At 35.2% G+C, this 16,686-nt stretch overlaps 1 protein-coding gene across 10 annotated transcripts in view; it reads right to left on the bottom strand.

Moving 5' to 3' along the window:
- The window catches only part of STXBP5L (syntaxin binding protein 5L), a 181,692-nt gene that overhangs the window by 95,555 nt on the left and 69,451 nt on the right, over positions 1–16,686 (bottom strand). The window lies entirely within an intron of this gene.

Genomic DNA, 16,686 nt, shown 5'->3' with positions numbered 1-16,686 from the left:
AACAAAGCCATATGATTTTCATATTCTCCTAAAACTCTGCGCTTCTCTAAAGTAATTTTATTTTACATTATGTAAATTAAATTCAAACTGCTTTATATATTATAGGCTTTTCACTTCTACAGAAAATATTAACTTGACTTTGAGGCTTGGAAGCTTTGAAGCAAGACTCAGATTTTTAATGAACATCTTCCATCTCAGTAAGTACTGAAATTACATAATGATTTCTTCAAGAGAAAACAATGAAGTCTCATACTGTAGTTTTCATTGGGGATGAAAGGTATTCTATTATATGACTCTATTAGTCATATATCCCACAAGCAAATGAAGATGTCTTTTGATGCCATTACAAAAACAAGTCAATAAGACAGAAAGAAAGAAAGGCTATTTTTCTTCTGAAGAAGTTAGGGGTTGTATTGAATTATGTCAGTATGAAGTGCTTTTGACAAAGTTTAATCAGATTGCCAATCTGATTGAGATAACATGCAACAAAATTAAATGGAAACTTGAGGATTTTCTCAATGTTGATCACTTAACAGAAAGTCAGCCAGAAATGTGGATATTGTACATTCTTAGCAGCAAACCACAACATGAATCTTATTGATCATTATAAGAAATAGCAAAACAATTATGAATTGACCCAAAAAGGTGTTTCTATTCTGCCAGAACAGTCTGAAACATTGTATCATTTTTTTCCAAATGACAAAACAGGATATAGAATATCCTGTAGGATATAGTAATTTTTAAAAAATCAAAAGGTACTAACTTAAATCAGAATTTAGTAAGGAAAAGTACTTTGCTAAGGTCCTAAAACATACCTTATTTAAATAATTAAACATATTATTTACATAAATTATGTAAGTAATAAAAGAAATAAAATGGAATAGCTGAAAGAGGCATTGTCTCTCTCTCTTCAAAACATTGAAATTTATTTTAGAAAGGAATATATTCTGACTAGCAAATCTTGAAAAGATATATTTTTCAGAAAATCTCAGCACTCTAGAATCTTACAACCATGGACAAAAACTCATTGCATATTAGTAGAATACTACAATATTAAAATAATTTAGAATGCTGTAACCTCTAAAGTATTAGTAAAAACTCTCAGATTATGTAAAATCATCTTTATTACGTTGATTGTATTCCTCTAAGAAAAAGAAAAGATAATTTTGAGAACACTTCTTTCTGCCTCTGCTTTGTTATTTTGTGTTTTTTTTTTTTTTTTTTTTAGCATGAAAAGTTTCCTGGAACACTATTGCTGGTAGTGAGTGGGAAGACCTGGTGAAGGACGGAGAGAAAATTGCATTTTTTTGTCAAAATGAGAAACAGTTATTCCAATTTAATTATTTAGTCATGCATTCACAGACATTAAAATTGTAATTAAATTTACACTATGGCTTTTCCCTTTATACAGTTAACCTTAAATATGAACAAGCATAGAAACTATGTATTCCTTATGCCCAGCACTGACTGTCAGAGTTCAGTTTCTCTAAGTTCCTACAGAAAAAAAACATTAGCTTGAACTCCCTTTCAGATTCCTACCAAAATAAATTCAGAGTCCAGGTTCTCAGGAAATATGGAAATCTCACAAATTTACAGGAAAAGAGGGAGATGAAACATGAAGGAGCATTAACTCGGGAACATCATTGTTGCTGACAGGAAGCAAGCCCAGTAGCTGCAGGACACACCAGTCATGGTCCTGGGCCAGCCTTCTGCTCTCAGTGACTCCTAAGGGACTGCCACTGTCTTACACCCAATTTACAGTGAATTGCCCCAGCATGGACAAATTCAGCTGCTGAGAAAGTTGATCACCTTTTTAAAATGGTTATGGCTATCAGAAGTCTATATTTTCACTGCAGTGATTATGGCTTTTTTCCCAGACTCCAGGGATTTTCTCCAGCATCCTCTGGTGCTTTCAGTACTTTCAACTAATTTATGCTATTTCCTTCTGCTGGTCATTCCCAAGAGCTGTTTTCTTGTCACTGCCACCTGATAAACTGGGCAGCATCCCTGGTACTTGCCAATAAGTGTCAGATGTTATGTCAGGTCCTCTTTCAAGGCAGCTCTTGGAAAGGATTCCTCTAGAAAGGAATCTATGGCCAGTGTATCCTTCAATGGATATTTGCAACAGGGGAAAACCACTGCATAAACCCTTCCCTTCCTTCTTGACTTCTGCAGGATTTCTTCACTCCAAAAAAAAAAAAAAAAAAAACTACACCTGCTGAGTGGGCTTCATGACTTTTTATCAGTCCTCTTCTCCCTCCATCAGCAAGCACAAATTATTTCCACACAATTTATTTTCTTCCCTCATACTCCCTTAATCTTTTGGTAATTTGAACAAGAGTAATAAAAACCAAAGCACACCAGACTCAGCTAGTGTCCCTTCCTTCTCCAGTGCATGAAAGTGGACTGAGGTAGCTTCTGGCTAGCCAGTACTCTCAGAAAGTGTAAGGTAACTTTTCCATCAGTTTCGTAGAGGATATTCAAGCTGAGATTATTGCTTTAAGTCACAATATGGACACAGGAAGATCTGGACAGATATTCAGGCAAAGTAATTTGTAGCTGACCTGAAGTGCCTAAACAGAAGCACAGGTTAAAGCTACTGACAATGAAAGAAAGGAGTTGTTTCCAGCAGATCTAGCAAAAGATGTAAATTATGAGCTATTTCGCCTCTGGAGGTCTTTAATCTTCTTCCTGCTCTATATATAAATTTGGAGTTCATCAGCACTGTAAGACATGTAACAAACATGTACAATAGCAGAAATTCATGCAGTCTGCCATCCACATGATGTGATGTGTTTTCAGCAGATGGTTGTGCAGTTCCCCAGATAGATGTGAACTGGGTCTGTGCATAGTAATAACAACATCTCCTCTGCTACAGGGGGTGTTGTTATGTACCAGGAAGCCCTAGAAAGGCAGAAACCCAAGATGAATTCCATTATTATGAGTTCCAATGTTTAACTTCAACTCTCATTTTAACTTACTTGCAGAGTATGCAAAGTCTGTAGGGCCAATGTAAGAGCATAGGAAATACTTTAAATTGCTAAGTGGCTGACTTTTTAAAGAAAGACAGTAAAATGAATTGCTTTACATGAGGCAATCTAATACATGTTGCTTATAAAGAAACATGAATGAAAAATGGAGTCAAGGCAGTAGTAACAGTTACTTGCTAGACTTCTGCTTCCCAATGTCCAAGTCTGGTATCTCAGACTATTGATCTTACCCAATCAGTCCAGAGAGTAGTTTTATTTGTCTTTGTTTTATACTGGTTTAGATACAAGTATTCATCACAGTCACTGCTGCTTGTACAACACCAAAAATTTAATTTGTGGATTGGAATGTATGAAATGAACCTCTGAGATTCCTCTCTTCTGTTTAATACTGATTTAATCTGATTTCTTCAAATTAACTACCACTTGAGCTAGAACAAATTACTATAAGATACCTCTTGATTTAAAGAATTTCAGTGATGGGAGATTCTCTACAAATGCTGAGGTAAACAAATCAGTATTCCACCTCTAATCTATAATTTCAATACAAATTATCCTAAGCAAAGTATACTTCTACCTATTTGTGAACATCCTACATATAATTAAGACATCCTCCTCTCCCCGACCCGCACTTCAATTTCTGCAAATTCTATGTAGAAGTAATGTTAAGAAAACATTTTCAATTTAGAGTTCCTTTAAAGGCCAATAGGCCTAAATAGTGCTGAGATATCTACCAAAATGATTTATTTTGACAAAGCAAAAAAGCTGATGCAGCTATTTTCTAGCAAAATATGTCATTGAGCTGGTGGTCCACTGCTGCTTTCAAAGTGTTTAAGATACAAACATTTTTCATGGTGTTACCTACCTGAAATATTATACATAAGAAGCTTACAAGAATAAGAAACAGGAATACAAAAAGCAAAAAAAACAAACAAAAACAAAACACAAAAAAAAAAAACAAAAACAAAAAAAAAACCCATACAATTTTAAGAAATGCAGCTGGAAAACTATTTCTTTCTCATGATATTTTGGTTTTGTCCTTTTTTTTTCATTGTATCTATTGGTACATTCTGTTTTTTAGAAATTGGGACTGATCATTAATCCTTTGAAGTGTTAAAAACGAAAACACAAAGTTCATGGAAAAGCACTATTCAAAAAATTCAGTTTCTTGTTTCCCTTCTTTTCTGTTAAAAAAATTGAGAATAAAAGTAGGCTGTTCCTCTGTTTCTTAAAAAGCCAGAACTTCCTGTGTAAACCTTCTGGACAGAGAAAATAACCCTAAAAGCCTGAAGTTAGGCCCATTCTTGACTTGTGAGCTTAGTATTTCAAATGACTTTGCAATCACAACTGTAGTTAATAGCTTACAGCATTTAAAAATACTTGTTTTTAAGAAATGCTTATGTCAACCACAAAAAACATCAGTGTAGCAACTACATGAACATTTGTAATGGGTGTCAGCATAAATTATTTACAAGCAGTTAAAAGAACCTAGAACAAATCAGAAAAAGCATGTTCAGAAATATTTTAGATGCATTCCATTTGATTAAATTAGTAAACCCAGAGATCTCCCTTGAATGAAGATTTAATTTATGTATTTAGATAAATTCCTATTAGGTTATGATGAACTCTTTACAAGGACAGCCAAAGTATACAGCATGCCACAGGACCTTTGGTTTTTCCCAGTTTTATTTCTTTCATTTCTTTCTTTTATTTACAACTCCACAGAAGGTCACCCTGCCCTGTCCAGCATGCCATAACACATACACAAAGACAGCTGCACTATAACTTCCTATAAGATACAGGCACTGAAATTCCCACCCTCAATAACTCCAAGGCTATCTGCAGGAACACTGCAGCAAGTAATGGGCATTATTGGAGCTCAAGAACAACTTAGAAGTCACTCTTGAAATCCCAGTATGCAAGGGAATGTACAACTTTTGTAGCCTGTGCTACGAATAATTTGTTTCATTTTCAGAATGACAGAAAATTACCTTCCTTCCTCTTGGGCAAATGCACAGCAAAGAGACATGCTCTTTTGTCAACTCCCTTCTATGGTTTTGACTGCAAATCCACTGGAGTATCTTACCTGTAGGAGAAGGATCACTGACAGTGACAGTGACACTTTCTTCCTGCCTAGATTTTTAATATTACACAATAATAATGCTGTGGATCAAACAGGTGCAGCATGAACATGTGGTCCCAAGAGAAAGATATAAGGAAATTACATGGAAATGCACTTCCTTAAATAGAAAAAGATGCTGGAAGAAACCAGCATATTTTTCATTGACTTCTAATTTGTTTCTGATGCTGACTCAAGGTCATTACACAACAAAAATGAAAATAAAAGTTCCACAAAATCAGTGAGGTGAGAAAATTAATGAAACAGGGTTGGAAAACAGACTCTTGCTCTCATCTTCAGGGGAAAGACAATGTACATGATTTTTCTCTTGTCTACTGGCTTGTGAAATCCCTATTTCATATTTGTAATACTTCACTTGTCCTTCATAAATTTCTTTGATGGTTAAGTAAAAATGGCGCTGTAATACCAAAGAGTGACAGTGATGGGCAATACAGAGCACAATAAGAGCCACTAAGTTTCTTAGCAATGAAAGAAAGCCAAATAACAAAGGCAGGAAGAGGAGGATAATGTTCTCAAAAGAGAAAGTTTTTGATGTATTTATTTCATTGATTTTGTAGAATCTGCATTAAAAAAACTCAAACAACTAAGGGTAGAGTTTCTCTCATCCCTTCACCCAACACTGAATACATAACTCAAAAATGAAGTTTTTGATTTCTAATTTCATAGTTCCAAAAAAGTAAATTGAGACCTAGCTCAAAGATGAAAGGTTGAAACTTGTCTTTTGTTTAACAGCTGGACTTCACAAAGCTGTTAGAAATGCAAATTAAAGATATGTTAGTATTTCACCCTCTGCTAGCTGCAACATACACAAATCTGTGTTTATCATACATTCCTACTAAAATAAGTTTAAACCCAATTTTACATCAAGATCAATCAAGTTATTTTGAATGACACGCTAAAATCACGATAAGGCTGAAATACTGAAATTTACTTCAAAGAAAAAATAATTTTATATGTGTATGCTTTTTCTTTGTATGCATGCTTTTCTCCTTAACAGCTTTCATCAATTAAAATCATGTAGACTTATTGGAGACCAGCTGTTCTCATTTGTTGCGCTTCAGTAGACAAGGCACTCTGTGATTAATGGTCCTTGTTTTTCTGCAATCTGTAGTCTCTCTTCTCTTCCTGCTCATATTCTGTTTAATGATATAATCTCAACACTGACATTACAGCTCTATTTCTGATTTACTGGAATAATGCCCAGAGTTTATTATTGTGACAGAAGGAAAAGTATCCTAAATCATTGCATTGGGTTCTTCCTTGAAGCTGACATGTGTCTGGGCAGGAAAGAGGTCATGTGGTTTCCAAGAACCAAATTACTTACTGCAAGTGAATGGGTGCCTGTTCTTCACTGCTCTAAGATATGAGCAGAAATCTAATATAACAAAGGTCAAAGGAAAGATCTGAACAGAACTCTGAAAGATATCTCAAAACTCTAATTTGAAAACTTCAAAAGAGAATGCCACATAATTCCCATATCTACATTGTAAGTATAACAAGAAAATTCCAACTGATAGTGTAGACTGTTTATGCTGCCTGAACTTGCATATATTTTGAAAGACTTTGTTTTTTCTGTTGTCTGATATGATGCATTTTTGTATTACAGTATTGGGCCTCTCATTTGTTATGAATGAAACCATGAAAAAGCTGTTCAATGCATTGCTGTGAGTATATATTTTAAATTTTGCTATCCAAACCTGGCCTCAGAGCAATTTGGCAACATAGCTGCTAAGTGAAAACAACATAACATGCTACCCTGTGTTTTCTCAAAAAAGCATAAATCTACTGACAAAAATGTTTTATTTTTTACAAAGCATTAGAAACAACCAGCACACTGCTCAGCATATGATGTAAGGTTTGACAGCATATAGCAACATTATGTCTCCTGCTAAGGAATCTTTTCCAGAAGGAAGAAACCCAGGCAAACAATCACATGTGGCCGGATGACATAAAATTTAAATAAACCAGGACATGTTTTTCTTCCCTATTGAAGGAAAAGCAAAACTTCACAAAGATGCTTTTTTTAAAAATGGAATTTTGAAGAGATAGATTTTCTTCTCAGAGAAATAACAGAAGGAGCTACAGCCAGAGAGACCCAAAGAAAGACATAGATTAGAAAAGTGGGGTTTGTCAGGTCAGAGGGCCCTGTGCTGTTGTTAAGTCCTCAGGTAATTGTGCCAGCTATACATTTTTCTCCAGCAGCTCTATGGGCCATGATGGTTTCGTGTGTGCACATGTTAAGTGATTGGTTGTAAGTCATCTTTCAGGGGTTTTTTGCCCTTCTTTCCTGCCCTTCAAAGGCAGCTGCTAGCTCTAAGAGTAATTCATATGTAGCATATTAGGCATTTTGCCCCCAGAGATGTTGTTTAACAAACACATATAAAAGCAGATACTGTGGCATAATGCATTTAAGGACTTTTTAAATTGAAATTAAACTGATGATAATAATATTGGCAGAATCCTGATGGACTAAAAGTTACTTTGGGGAAAGACTGTAAAAGCCACCATTTAGAAAGAAAAGAGATTCTTAAATTCAAGTTTGGGTCTGGATATAAACAGAGATCCTTTTAATATTCTATAATGAAAAATATGACCAGGACTTCTGTGATCTTCATTTAGAGTAACATTTACCTTTGTGTAATTTAAGCATAAAGAAACCAAACTGGTTTTAGAATAGCCGTCTTAAGTTCTTGCAGCACTTTTTCTGCAGTGGCACCAAGTCTCAGATTGCATTACAAATCCCACCCAAGATGGTAAGCATAAAAAACTAAACCTGATAAAATTAAGCCATGATGTTATCTCTGATGTTCTGACTGAAATGTTATTACTACTTGCTCACCTATTCTTAAAAATACACACTAACTAAGATTTGGAGTCCTTCAAAATGTTTGTCCTTCAAAAGGAAAAATTTTGAAAGTTATAGTAAGATATGGAAGGTAGGTTCACCAAAGGTAGGCTATTCCAGAATATTCCAATTATAGGAAATACAGCATATGTCAACATGCTCAATATAGCATTTGTAAAAAAATCACTATAAAATCACATTTTTAATGTCTAATTTACACTTGGTTTTACTGCAAAAGGACTTTTAAAAATTGGATATTTGAGAGATTCTCAAGAATTAGTTTTACAGCTGTTGTAATTTCACAAGTGATCTTGGTACTAATACTAATGAAACTTCTGAGGGACACAATATTACAGAGGAAGGACAATCTGCATGAGTAAAGTACAAGAAATTGAATTAAATTTAAAATGCAAAGGGCGCAGCCTCAAACTTCAAAGAACTTCCACTTTAGGGTTAGAGCTCATGATACAGAATTGATGAAAAAGATAACTTCAATTTTCCTTGCTTTGCTTCCACTATTAAAGGCTTGCACTGAAAAGCAGCACATTCCCTGCCAGAATATCCCTAGATATACATCAGGGAAGAAGTGTAATGGATGTATTAATCAATCACAGCAAGACCAAAACCATTGGTAAGATGAAGCCACATGAAAGGAAGATGCCATTTTTGCATGCATGCATCAGTAAGCATATTCCTGCAGAGATTACAAATGAAAATGGTATTGTCAATGGCCACAGCACAGATGGAACCCTATCTAGAATGTGTTTCCTTGATGAATCATCAGCTCAGAGAGAATTGATATGAGGAAAAAGGCCCAAAGAAAAGAAAAGGTAATGAAGACAAAAAAATTAAAAAGGAAAACACAGAATCTTGTGAAAAATAAACCAAAAACCAAACGAACACGGAACAATTTTCCTGCAGAGCAAACAGTGGATTTCAGCCTGAGTAGTTACATAACAGTGTAAGGTCCTGGGTGGGGGACTGTTGCATGTGGAGACGTTGGTGATCCACACACGAGCGACACCAAGTAGGCACCAGGGGCTGCATGAGCAGTGCAGTCTCCAGCCTGTGTGGAGCTGCACGTACCCCTCGGAAGCTGGATAGACACAGCCAGCTTGGTGTCACTGAGAAGCCTGCAGGCAGCTCCCACTTGGTGGTTGCACCAACAGTGCAGAAGGAAGTTTTAGTGTTAATGTCCTTTCTGTTTGATAGTAGGAATAATGCACACAGCTGTCTCTTTACAAGAAAATCCTACAATAACTTAGATGACAAAAATGGGGTGATGTTGTCTTGATTTTTAAAGGTGTTAAGTTTTTTGTTTGGTTTTTTTTTTCAAAAGAGAAAAAGAGTAAGTTTTATTCGAACATTTGGTATTTATAGAATTCCAAAGGTGACTGTGGATTGGAGGATGGAATTACCACCTCTCCAACCACACTGGTTCAAAGATTAATCAATTAATTTCTCTCTACCCACAGAGAAATATGTAAACTATTCTATTTCTACATGAAATTGTGTGGGAACTCTGACTCTCAAATATGTAAACATTATCAGAAGGATAAAGAAGTTTTATGAGAATTTTAAAACGTCCAAAAGAACTATAAAAGAAAACTTAACACTTTTAAAAATCAAGACAACAGGGTGACACTTTCTATAGACAGGTTACCTGCTGACTGAAGGCCTGTGTGACAATGCCCAACTCCAGGCTCCCAGCATCTACAGGGATGCAAGATTCCCTGTGCTCTTCTGCCATTCTTTCTTTGTAGTGCTAGTTCTAATAAATAGCATTTTGAATTTTAACTTCTAGGGCCTTGAGTGCCTTTCTTCCTGGGATCATAAGGGACTGGCAAAACCTTAATGCAAAACATCGTCAGCTTGTTCATTTAAGAAAGGGAGGTATATGCGTTCTCTGGTGTGCAACTGAGGGAACCAGACTGAGGAGGTCCCTTCAGCTCCATTCCACTAGAAGGCTCACATGTCTATCACAAAGAATAAGGATCAATTGAATTTTCATTTTATTTCAGTAGATTGCACAGTCTCAAAAATCTGTCAAATCAAACCTGTTGATTCTTGGTATCAATGAGCAAATCTATTTTTTACATTTTTGCTCTTTGCTGATTGTTTAGTTAACCTGTGTTGAAGACAGAAAAAACCCAAAATGCTTTTGCTTGATTTCTTTTTATAACCCAGATAGTCTTCATTTCAGCTGGGTTGCATGACACTTTCCAGGATGAGCTTATGGCTCTCATTGATCCTACAGGTCAAGTGCACTATGAAATTTTCTATAACATGATATAAGATGTGAAAAAATAATGCCTTTTTTTTTTTTTTTTTTAAACACAGAAAGCAGAGGCATGTGGTAAATACATTTACAAGATTTGGGTCAGTCTCACTGAAGAAACTTTCCAGCTTTTTGTCCTTCTGAAGTGACATTTTGACAAAGTTAATTTTCCTGCCCTGCAGCACTAAGGTATAGCTTCCTAGAACAAAGGTTTTTAAGAGCTTCAGGAATCTTGTCAAGCTCCTAGAATTGCATGAAAACATTGGGTTTTGAAACCCCTGAGCACCATTCTTTCAAAAGTGAAAAATGCTGATGCAAGACACATATAAAACCAACTACACATATAAAACCAACCAACCAACCAACCAACCAACCAACCCACTGCCAAAACCAACCACAACCAAAACAAATCCCCAAACAAAACCCCCCAGAAGAATGTTTTGTAAAATCTTCATCAAGATGTGGAAGTGAATGCCAATCATATGGCTTTTGGTTTCCTCATTTTTTTTTCCATCATCAATCTGAGAAAATTTACATCCTTTCCAAAAACTGGCATGTTTTTATGGTGAACTATCACTTTATATTTTGGGTTCCATGGTTCTTTGCAATAGTTGAATGCTAGACCACACCGTGTAATCAGAATCTGTTTCATTGTACAGCATGACTGTGCAACTGTACAGAACCTTTCTTGATGACAACCTCTGACAAATTTGAAAGTACATAAACAGAGTTTGCAGCTATAAGCTATTAACCAGGAGGTTCATTTATGAGCAGGCAAGCTATCACAGGAACCCAGTTCCTTGAACAGGCAGTGAGACAGAGAATCTACTTTAACTAACCCACAAGTTCCCTAATACAAAATGAACAGACACAGGTACTGCTGTGACAGCAGAGCCAGTCACCAGTATTCACTCAATAGCCTCTTGCTGTCATTTTGATGAGGTTTATCTGCAAAGGAGAGAGAAAGTATTTAAAATGCCCTTAACACAGGACACAAAACCCTGTAAAGATACAGTGAGGCAAATAAGATTCCTATTGTCGGGAAAGAATATAGACCCAAGAAGTTACCTATTTAAAAACGCCCATTTTTTTCTGTTTTGGGTTTGGTTTGTTTTAATTTGTTTCCAAGCATTTGGAGTAATAGTCTCAATCATCTTGTTCAAATACTGCAAGATCTCAACTGTAGGAGTCAAATTTCTAATTAATAGTGAGTTATAGTTAACAGAACTGCTCTAAAAGTCACCCACTTAAAAGGCTTCTCTTGCTCTGTGCCAGCATAACTTAACACTGAATAAAGTGCTAAGAGTCTCAAAGCCAGTTATACAGATTGTGTCACCTGGTGATTCCCCTCAGAAGGGCACTTGTGGCATTGTCATGCCACTGGTGAGGAGTGCATGCAGATGGATTTAAAGACCCAACACTCTGTGTCACACTGTGCTCATGTGTGCTGCTGTAAGTCACTGGCTAAGCTGCTGCAGCACTATGGGCTCCTTTGTCACACACCAGTCAGCAATGGCTGAAAGAAGAAAAAGGGCTGTCCCCTGTGACAATGAACATACCTGAACCAGCTCAGCTTTGGAATGCCGGGAAATGAACTGTATTCATAAATGAAATGAGCTCCTGCTGGCTTATAGGACCTGGATTTCACAATACAATCCTTGCTGGTTTTCCTAACCCAGCTGCACTTATATTAAATGGGAATCTGTAAGCTGTTGTATATTTAAAGCTGCACTTGCTGAAATCTGCTCTGATTATATTAAAAATAATGAAGACCTATAATAGTTTCCAGTGGTTTTGCTTCATCCTAATGTTCTTTGCAGCAGATTGAGACAGTGTCTAGTTCCAGTAGCTGAGTTATTTATTTTGCCTAAAGTGCCTACTAAAGATCAATCTGGCATCTCCTATGACATCAAGGAAGGAAAAAGAGGTACTAACACATGGAAGGTTTCCACAATTTTGACCTTCAGAAACACTGAGGCAATTCTTATAGAATGTTTACAGAGTTTAAAATGTTCTACCTGTCTACCCTATTTGTAAAAGAAACCATAAATCATGTATTACCAACCATATGCTACTGTCAAATATGTCTTTGAGTAACTGTCTTATCATTACAGCTCTTGGTATGGAGCCAAGCACTGAGACACATTGCTTACATTTGTATTTTCTTGAAAGTTCTTAATGCATTGTATTACATTCCAATTATGGCAATAGAAATCTAAGATTATTACTTCATATAAAATAATTTTTTTTTTTGCAAAAATGTATAATCTGCTTAAATCCAAAAAAGTCCAGAGCATTATGTCATAAAACAGAAAATATCTGTTTGCCATTAAGTCTCTTTAGTGTTTCTTCTACACTTGCTCCAAAGAGTGACTTAGTCAAGGAACAGTGAATTATGAATTATTATTGCTAGTGCTGCATCATCATTGGTTTAACAGTAAGTCAGAAGAAGAAAAAATTAAATCTGGAGAAGCTGCATACTCTGATTTAATAGCTATAAAAGTGCACTTTGCTAGTGAATTATTATTCATAAACCATTAAGTGTCTTAATACTGAATCTTACCTACTAAGTCAAAGACTACTGCTTTTAAGTGTTCTTTGCTCTTTGCAACTATGTTTTTACCAAAATTCAAGGAAAAGAACAAACATTTTTACTTTTGTGGGAGGGAGGGGATATATGTATGTATGCACTTGGGGAAACTTGACTCAAATAATTGCAGAAACATATACAGAAACACTGCTAAAGAGCAGATTTTAGTCCATTATCCTGAAATCTTAAATGTCAAGAAGCAGGAGCAAATTGCAGATTAAACAATTCAACTACATGATGACTGGTGCATTGTGAATAATAGCCAAAGACTAAAGTAACATTCACCTGTCTAACAGAAACTACCAGCACTATGGTTCATGAGCCAAATACCAAAAAAACTCAGAATAAATTGATTCTACATGAAAATGAATTAATCAAAGTCAAATAAAACAAGTATTTGGAATAATGAAATCATCTTCATCATCACAATATAAAACATTAACATTTTAGATAAAATATTAGAATATTGATAAAATATTAGAATTTTAAGTGCATTATATTGCATCACTTCATGAAGTAAATCTGCCATTTGTTTTAAAAAAACAACTAAACCAAACAGTGTGACAAGGAGACTAACATACTGGATTAATAAAATTATTTTTTTTTTAAATCCTGAAGAGAGATATGCAAATGGAAAAATTTGAAGGATTCACATGTTCCATTTTCATATATAAAATGCACCTGAACAATTATGTATTTGGCCCTGTGAAAGCTACCTAAATCTAAAATTAAGTTATATTATAAAGAATCTTATAAGAACTAGCCTTTGACTTTTTAACACTTCCCTATATGGCATCTTTCAATACCTTACTATTTTTTGAAGACATGCATCAATATTTTAAACCTATTTTCTGTCAACAAGCATTTCTCTCAATTTAAGAAACATTTAATAACCGGCTTGTTCACTGGTTCACAAACTTAAGACAAAAGAATCTCTATTCAATATGAATCTTTCTTTCTCTTAACCCTCCTCTTCAAGATGAGAGGGAAGGACGAAAATAAAGTATTTTTAACTGTTCCTAAGTGAGGAAAACATTACTTTTTGGAAGCCAAACCTTTGAATTTCTTGAAGAAAATCAACTCTGAAGTCATCACTTTATCAGCTTCTCAAGTTCCCCTTACATCCATTTTGTCATAGATTTCATATAGCTAAGGAAACCATTATTTCATTCACTATTTCTCTGAGCATTCAATAATTTAGAGCTTCTGTTCTCTAACACCAAAAACATATTCAGAAAAAAATGAAAGTTCTCTTTTAGACCTAGCTCTATTAGGCATATAAATGTTCCAAACTGAGAGGGTTAATTAGAGCTTTAGCCTTACTTTTTTGCTACTTGCCCAGAGGCTTATGTTGAATTTTACATATTAAATGTGTAATTGAGCTTAGAAAATTGAAAGTTAGATGATTCAAAATAAATTTAAATGTATGTAAAAAGAAAATATTATAAAAATGAAGAGATTTCATTCTGAAGCCAAGTAATGAATAATAATAAAAAAAAAGAAAACAAAAAAAAAAACCCCAAAAACCCCCAAAAAAACAAAAAAAGCCCCCAAAAACCCAAAAAACAAACAAACAAACAAACAAACAAACAAACAAACAAAACCAAAAACAACCAGAAGCTTAGGGCAGTGCTAGAGAAATCTGAGAAGGAATGAACTGCCTACAATGTTATTTCTTCATATTTCTGGAAAACTCTTTTTTAATTTAAGACTCAACTTAGTTCTTTGACAATATCATATTGCAGGATATTTGCCTTACAGACTCTAATGTGCTAATAAAAATTATTTAAATGGCAGCAATTGAACCATTTACACAAAATACACATAACAGAACTAACAGTATTCTTTTTGTTCACAACTTACTAAATTTTGATAAAAGGCAGTATAGTTAGCTATGCATTTGTTACAAATAACTTACGTTCTCAGATCCTACTTGCACCTCATTCAAAAATTTCATTAGAGAAAACTTGGTTTTAAGCCAAGTTTTCCAGTATTCTAAACAACTTGCATGCAAACATTTTGCTCAGTGTTTTAGGGTGTCAGACAAAAAAGAAAACTAGGTAAGTGTGATGACAAATGTTTTGCTCTTAGCAAAGTGGAAATGTGTGTGAGTTTCTCTTAGCAAGAAATGCTGATAAAATATTGACCAAGATAACAGGTTAATATCTCTGAACAGAAGGCAGAGATGAACAGAGGTTGCATTCTTATAAGCAATGATTGGTTAGGTTGTGTGTCAGATTGCTGGCTGGGAGAGCTCAACCAAGATGTACTGGAATAACTTCTATGATATTTAGATTTATCAATGACAAACTGTGAATAACGCATCTACCTGATGAGAATACCAAGATTCAAACATTTCGCCATATGTAAAATGATAATTTACTGTCCAGAAGCAGCTAGAAATGCACATCTAATTTTTCATTTTCATCTTCCCTCACGCAGTCCCAAACCACTTGATACACTTTTGCTATAGGTTATAAACTCATTGGAATCAGGATGTATATTTCCTTCCCACTACAAATCATGAACCTCAGTAACATTTTAGTGCAAATATGATTTATATCTGGATAATAAACAACAAAGAAAAATGCATTTCCATAATAATTTTCAGACTTGCTGCAGCTAAAGATTTGATGAGTCTGTTCACTTCCCAGCTCTGGTGAAGTACTGGGATCTTTTCCCACTGCAAAGCAAATATATAAATATCAAAAAAAGTCGCTGCACCTTAATAAACACTGAATGCACACACAAAGAGAATGAAAATATGAGTTAAATTTCCAGTTAAAAACAACTGCTGCATTTATGCACTGAATCTTGGTCTCCTGACTACTGCCCTAATTCCTTAAGAGAAACTTGGAACTTTTTCTCACTATTAATAGATGTGCAGCACTGAAGTTCCCTAACATCATATCAGGTTTTACTTGGGTGACTAAATACAGATTGAAGTGCTCAGCTACTGTTTGAATTTAAAAATTACAACTGTTGGTGTTTGCCTGCTTGGAATAAACCCGAAATTGTAAAAGTCCTTGTTCCCTAGCCCGTGCAGCCGAAGAAGAGGTCTGGAATGCGTCCAATTGCTTTTTCAAGGTTGTTTATTTCTTCTTATCTAAACATTCTTTCTCTGACCTGCTGAGCTCTGGCTAGCAAGTCCACCATAGCATTCTGCCCCTGAGCCTCGGGTGGCTCCCACCTTATATACTCAAAACTATGTGTATTATGTTTACAGTTTATTACCAATATCTAACATTTATGTTGGACAGTGTGTTGCTACCTTAAACCAATAGAAAAGTGTCACTAGCACAGCAAGACATGGAGGACAAGAAGAAGGTCAGGACAAGCCCAAATTCCTCCATCTTGTACCCCCTTTAAGCCCATTCTAAAAATCCCAAAATTCTACTTTTCCACCCTGTGTCAATTCAAATATCACACTACTAAAACCCTTGTGGCTTGCAATTCCCCATACAAAATTGACAGTTTTTCACAGGCTAAAATCGAAGCCATAGATGTTTTTGACTTCTTGCAAGGGTCTCCGAGCCCCCTGCCAGGGTCTTGAGACAGCCAGGGCAGCCAGAGGGATGTCCTGGACTCCGACAACAACCACTCATTTAATCTCTTTTTAGTAGGGATTTCTACAATTAGGTACTAATAAAGTAAAATTAAGAAAAACACTCTGATTCATTTTACACTTACCAGAGTTTCCCAAATTAATTCATACTTTCCACTAAAGTTCCAGTATTTCACAAAAATAAAATTATTTCAAGGTAAATAAAGTAATTATTACCCTCATACAGCCAGCTGAAGTACTCTGTCTATTACTGAACAACAGTTCAGCCAAAAGTGAGTGCT

The sequence above is a fragment of the Vidua chalybeata genome, chromosome 2 (assembly GCF_026979565.1).
Source record: "Vidua chalybeata isolate OUT-0048 chromosome 2, bVidCha1 merged haplotype, whole genome shotgun sequence".
NCBI lineage: Eukaryota > Metazoa > Chordata > Aves > Passeriformes > Viduidae > Vidua > Vidua chalybeata.
Note: the sequence above shows the minus strand (reverse complement) of the source record. Positions and strands in the feature narration are given on the sequence as shown.